We start from the raw sequence: 6,298 nt of genomic DNA, 5'->3' as shown, positions 1-6,298 counted from the left end.
TTATTGAGCTTGCACACAATTTTCTTAGTGACCTTTCCTTCTAATCCGGAGGGGACCTCCATGTATACCTCTTCTTCAAGGTTCCCATTCAGAAAAGCATTCTTTATGTCCAACTGATGCAATTTCCAGTCCATGTTAACAGCTACTAATAACAATATTCTGATGGTATTCAATTTTGCAACCGGTGCAAAAGTCTCCTGGTAGTCGATGCCATAGGACTGAGAAAAACCTTTAGCAACCAGCCTTGCCTTGTATCTTTCCACACTCCCATCCGAATGATATTTGACTGTGAATATCCACATGCATCCAACAGCTCTCTTCCCTTTTGGCAAATCTGTCAAACTCCATGTCTTATTCTTTTGCAATGCTTTTATCTCTTCTTCCACAGCCTTTTTCCACTCAGGAGATTGAAATGCTTCTGTCACATTTCTTGGGATTTTCACAGTGTTAATGCTGGCAGTGAAGGCCCTGAAATTAGACTGTAATTTCCCATATGCAACATACTTATTTATGGGATGAGTAGTGCATTTTCTTACCCCCTTCCTAATAGCAATAGAAAAGTCATCAAGATCAACAGTAGTAGCCTCTTGGTAACCATCATTACCTTCTGTTTCAGCTGCAACAAGATCTGAATCTGGTTCTTGGCAAATGCTAGGCTGACTGATTTCTTCAGCAACATCTTTCCTTTTTCTTGAGTAAACACTGAGTTGTTTCGGTTGGGGAGTTATGGTTTCAGGGTCATTGTTAGGTGCATTTTTGGTAGTGGTGGAAGGTGTTTTGCACGGACTAGAGTGCTGAGATAAGGAGGAAGGTAATTCATCAGAGTTATTTAGGTTATTCCCATCATCTTCCCTAGGAACTGGGACAATGCTAGCCGGCTTTGGAGAGACAGTAATAGGTAAGGAAAGGATAGGCTGTAAAGAAATATCGGTTTAAACAGGCTGAAATTCCTTGTAACTCTCCCCTTGAATTTTTGTTCCTGAAAAATAAGGTTGGTTTTCAAAAAATGTAACATCAAAGGAGACATAGGTCTTTTTTTTGGAAGCTGAGTAACACTTGTAACCCTTCTGACTCGAAGAATAGCCCAAGAACACACAATTTATGGACTTAGTATCTAATTTCCCTCTGTTGTGGATATGAACAAAGGCTGTACACCCAAACACCCGAGGAGAAAGACTTGAGTTTAAATGTTTAAAATGGGGATACAGCTGAAACAGAACCTTAGTAGAAATTTTGAAATCTAAGGTCTTACTTGGCATTCGATTGATGAGGTAAGTGGCTGTAAGAAGAGCTTCCCCCAAAGATACTTAGGAGCATTAACAGCAAACATAAGAGACCTAGTAACCTCTAGAAGATGTCTATTTTTCCTTTCTGCTATCCCGTTTTGTTGAGGTGTGTTGACACAAGAAGTAAGGTGAACAATGCCTTTTTCCTTAAAGAAATACCCAAGGGTTTTATTCAAATACTCACTCCCATTATCACTCCTTAGAATTTTGATTTTTGTGTCAAATTGGGTTTCAACTTTTTGATAAAAACTTTTAAAGAGAGACTCAACCTCAGATTTTTCTCTCATTAAGAAAACTCATGTTGTCCTAAAGTAATCATCTATAAAAGACACAAACCACTTATACCCAAAAATACTTTTGACATAAGAAGGGCCCCAAATGTCACTATGGATGATGAAAAAAGGTGTTGTTGGTTCAAATTTGGCTGGAATATATGATTTTCTGGTGTGTTTGGCCATTTGAAAATTTTCACAGGAAAACAAAGATGGATCTTTATTAATGAATAAGTTTGGTAACATTTTGGAAAGATAGAAAAAATTAGGATGACCTAATCTAGAGTGCCATAACATAATTTTATTGGTATTGAGATCAAAAGATAAAATTGGTTCCCTAAGAGCATTGGATAAGGTATGATTATGAGATGCTTTACCTCCAAGGGTGTACAATACTTTGCCCAGCCTAGCACTGCCAATCACCCTCTTCGAGCCCTGTGCCTGAAAAATGCAACCACCAGTACCAAACACAACATTACAACCAAAATCTTTAATTAATTTGCTGACTGACAACAGATTGCATGCAAGTCTAAGAACATAGAGGACATTATGAAGTAGTAGATTTTTGTTTAATGTAATAGAACTACTCCCTTTGAATGTAGTGAGAGAGCAATCTGCTATTTTGATAGAAGCTGGTAAGCTTCTTTCACTATATTCCTCCAAGAGATCAATATTTCCTGTCATATGATCTGATGCACCCGAGTCTATTATCCATTGTACCGAGGAAGCATATGGATTATTTCCATCAGTGGTAGTATAAGTCACATTTGTAGGCTTGGTTGTTATACTACTCAAATTTTACTACAGTTCCTCCATCTGTTTCTTGCTAAAACTGCTTGAGGAATCATCTTGAGAGGCAATATGAGGCTCCTTTTGAAACCTGGACCGTGTGGGCTGCCAATCGGCTGGTTTTCCGTGCAGCTTCCAACATTGATCTATCATATGGCCTGGCTTCTTACAATGTTCACACCAAAGGCGATTTTTCCTCTGTTGCTTTGAAAATTTGAAATCTAAAATCTGAAAATCAGATTGAGAGGGGTTGGTCTGGGAAGTGATTTCGGATGCTGAGGGATCCAGATTAGCCATAAAAAAAATAGAGTTGAATATGAATTGATTTAAAGAAAAGCGGAAATCAGATTGATCGCTCTAACCTGATACCATGTAGAAAACAGACTGTGTAGAAAACAGACTGTAGAAAACACAAGTCTGTTATTTTTATTCTTATGTACATTCAGTAGAACATATTACATATTTATATACAAATTATGCCTCTAAACTAGGAAACTCTAAGAAAGGAAACTAATCCTAGGAGATGTAATCCCTTGAAATAAGGGATTAAAAAATAGAAAATAATTACAGAATCTCTTAACTTAAGGGATTGACAACTCATTTCTATAATTCATATAGGTAATAACAGTATTATTCATCCTAAACGAAGCACAATAAAAACACATTGAGGTTCTGGTCTCTCTTTGCACTATTAAAGATTATGAGATCCAACCCATTGATTCTTTCCTGAGATGTTCAGATAAAGCATTGGTACTGGAGAATGAGGCATATGAGTAGAGCTTCCAACCTTGAAGCACCTAAGATGAAGGTTTAACAAATTTTACGCATGCCACATCAATAAATGCTCTTTCTAGCAGCAACAAAACATAGAAAATGGACATGCAAAACAATTAAACCTAAAACAGATTTTAAGACGAAGAAAGAGAAAAAAAAATTAGCTACCGTAAATAGTACCTCTATAAGAAGTGGAAGCTAGAAACTTACCTTAAATGTAATTTCCAACATTTTAACCAAGTTCATCATCCAAAATATTCAAAAGACTTGCAACCTGGTCAAGAAAAGATGCTGACTTACCGCAAAGACATAATAACATTGAAAAAAGTGGCATATAATTTATAAACAGAAACAAGTTACATATATGCAACCCAAAGGAAACAATAGATCTACAACAATTATAGGAGTTTTCCAAACAAAATAGTGATAGTATTAACTTTTCAGCATCACTGCATACATACTGAGATGGCTGTATAACATGCTCGAACGTCAATTTCTCCACCATCATGCATTCTGTGAAAGAAATGATCAATAATGCTTAAAATTACAATATGAACAATGTTTCAAGGAAAAGGATAGGAAAAAGTTGCATTTTCCTCATAGTAAGAACTTGATGCCATGTACTTAAATGTAAGTAGATTCAACTGTAAAGAACATTAACCTCCAAATACAAAATCATTCTTAACAAAGTAACTTCAAAGACAAAAGCAAATTACAATAAATCTGTTAGAAAGTGGTTTCAAACTTGAAAAAAGATGAAATGTGTTAAACCTGAAACCCCCACTATCATCTTCCATTTGCCGCATAAATGAGTAGAGCTTTTCTCTGAAGGAAATTATAAATTTCTGTTAAATAGCTTTTAATAAAAACTTCAAAATACACTTGTTGCATAAACCACCTATTAATTGATCACAACACTTTGTCACTGCCCAAAGTAACAAGTGAATTGACTGCATCATATGTTGTTGAAAGATTAGGCATCTGGAAAATTAAATGATAGAGTCGATTAGTTTTCTCATATACAATTAAAATTGGCACAGCTTCAAAGGCAGTAAAAGGAAACTCAAACAAAATAGGATAGAATGCTTCATATAAAAAGGAATCAGTCAAAAATAGGACACCACCACTTATTACTGTCGGTATGTTAGAGTTTAACAATGATCATATCCAAAATTTACTTGCCTGTCCAGGTCCACCACCATAACCACCATTAGGATGTAAAAATTAAGAAAAAATATTCAAAGTGTTAGATAACCATTCAAAAAAAAAGAAAGAAAGATAGAAACCAAATGCAGATGGTGCTCAAGCACCAAAGCTAGTTGGCTATGTTTTACTCAGACTCGAGTGTGTGTTGGATAATGCTATATGGGTATTGCCTGACACGTGTATAGTCGGGTATTTTTCTTGGAGGATCCCTAGAGGTCATATTCTCATACCAATGTGTCACACACCAATTTCGGATATGATTATTTCAAGAACAATGAAGAGCTAGATCAACATAACTAGTTGGTGCCTGATGAGGTTTGAGCACCATCGGCACCAACTGGTGAGTAACATGCTCTAAGTAAAAAATGGAGTAGGGCACAAGCACAAGCACAAACACAAGGGCAAATCAATCAATGTACATAAGCACAAAACTTCCCTTAAATAATGCATTTCTCCCATATAAGGAAACCATATATCCAACCAAGAGAAGTACCATGTAGTAAGATATAGGAATAGAAATAAATCAACTAAACTATCAAACAAAATAAATGCAACCATCTACAATCTTGCAATACTAGCTTTAATCTTCCAACTAACAACTACAACATACTAAGCATTTCCTGATTCATTAGATCAGCCATGTGAATCATAGTGAATATATGTTCCATTTAAGACCATATCCTACTAACTTAGTAACATCAATCACTCTTCAAAAAGAAAAAAAATGGCTAAAGTGATTATTTCACATAAAATGATGTTTTGTTCCAATTGATATAATCATACATATGTATAATTCAAACTTTTATAAACTTTACTACCTGACAACGGCTAAGAAAATAAATAGTATTATCTTCCAATTCAGGATCTACAAACTCGTTCATTAAAGCAATCGAATGAAGTATCCAATAACAAATCCAAGGGTGACTGCAAATTAAGCAATTAAAAGTTTAAAAATTCATTCTAATTTTAATAAGTTAAAGTACAGCTTAAAAAAGCTAAAAACAACTTACATTTACTTGGCATCCAGTACGCAGAAAGAAGGATCGAGCTGCTTTAATCCATTCGTTAAGTACTCCAAATGATTTTCTCGTTGAAGCTCCAACCTAAAAAAAAGCTGAATTTAAATTCAAATAAGAAAAAAAGTTACTAATATTTAGGGTTTTAGGATTTACATGAAGGATTAGGAATTGTGAGGCATGTTGTAGACTTGTTGCTCAACCAATATCTAATCGCACTGAGTTAAGGTAGGACTCGAGTACGATTCCATGGTTTCAAAATTACCGCCGGTGAACGGTGGACTGAGACTCTGAGTTGGCAACTTGCTTTGGTTGCAGAGAAAAATGGAGGACAAAAATAAAAATAAAAAAGGAAGTAAAAGTGGGAGATAATTTAACTGTTTGGTAACGGAGATAAGTTGGTTACGCGTGAGAATATCTTTCTCCATAAACTGTGAATATTCAGAAACGACAATATCAAAAAAAAAAGGTAAACTACTTAGTACCTAAACTATCAGTTTTGATTCATTTTAGTACTTAAATTTTAATTTTTTTTTTCAAAATCATATCTATGTTTAATTTTTTCTACATTTTAGTACACCGATAAAAATTTAAAGCTAAATTTTGAAATTTTTTTGAAAGTTTAGGTACTAAAACGGACTAAATCTGATAGTATAGGTACTAAACGCGATAAGTTTTTAACGACATGATATTAAAATGAAACAAAAACTAAACATTAGGTATGATTTTGAAAACAATGAAAGTTTAGGTACTAAAACTGATAAAAACTGATAGTTTATGTAATAAACACGTAGTTTACCCAGAAAATACATCTAACGATCAATTAAATAGTCATTTGGATCGTATAACATTTTATTTTTAGGGAAAAAATTAATGTTTGACTAAAAAATCGCTTTATCCCTAGTTTTTTTTAATATTTTGATCGTCAATGTTTTTATTTTAGGACAAAAACTCT

General features: G+C 34.3%; 1 long non-coding RNA gene across 1 annotated transcript; it reads right to left on the bottom strand.

The window, feature by feature from the left end:
• Positions 1-2,088: 2,088 nt before the first annotated feature.
• On the bottom strand, positions 2,089-5,720 carry LOC120172024. The gene is made up of 8 exons (XR_005520927.1): positions 5,500-5,720; positions 5,344-5,430; positions 5,146-5,251; positions 4,020-4,102; positions 3,893-3,946; positions 3,583-3,634; positions 3,332-3,395; positions 2,089-2,575 (listed from the first exon to the last, which is right to left on the bottom strand). It is a non-coding gene; the product is annotated as an uncharacterized LOC120172024 (long non-coding RNA).
• Between the last annotated feature and the right edge of the window lie 578 nt (positions 5,721-6,298).

The sequence above is a fragment of the Hibiscus syriacus genome, unplaced genomic scaffold, assembly GCF_006381635.1.
Source record: "Hibiscus syriacus cultivar Baekdansim isolate YM2019G1 unplaced genomic scaffold, ASM638163v2 tig00111841_pilon, whole genome shotgun sequence".
NCBI lineage: Eukaryota > Viridiplantae > Streptophyta > Magnoliopsida > Malvales > Malvaceae > Hibiscus > Hibiscus syriacus.
This window is presented reverse-complemented; position numbering and strand designations above follow the sequence as displayed.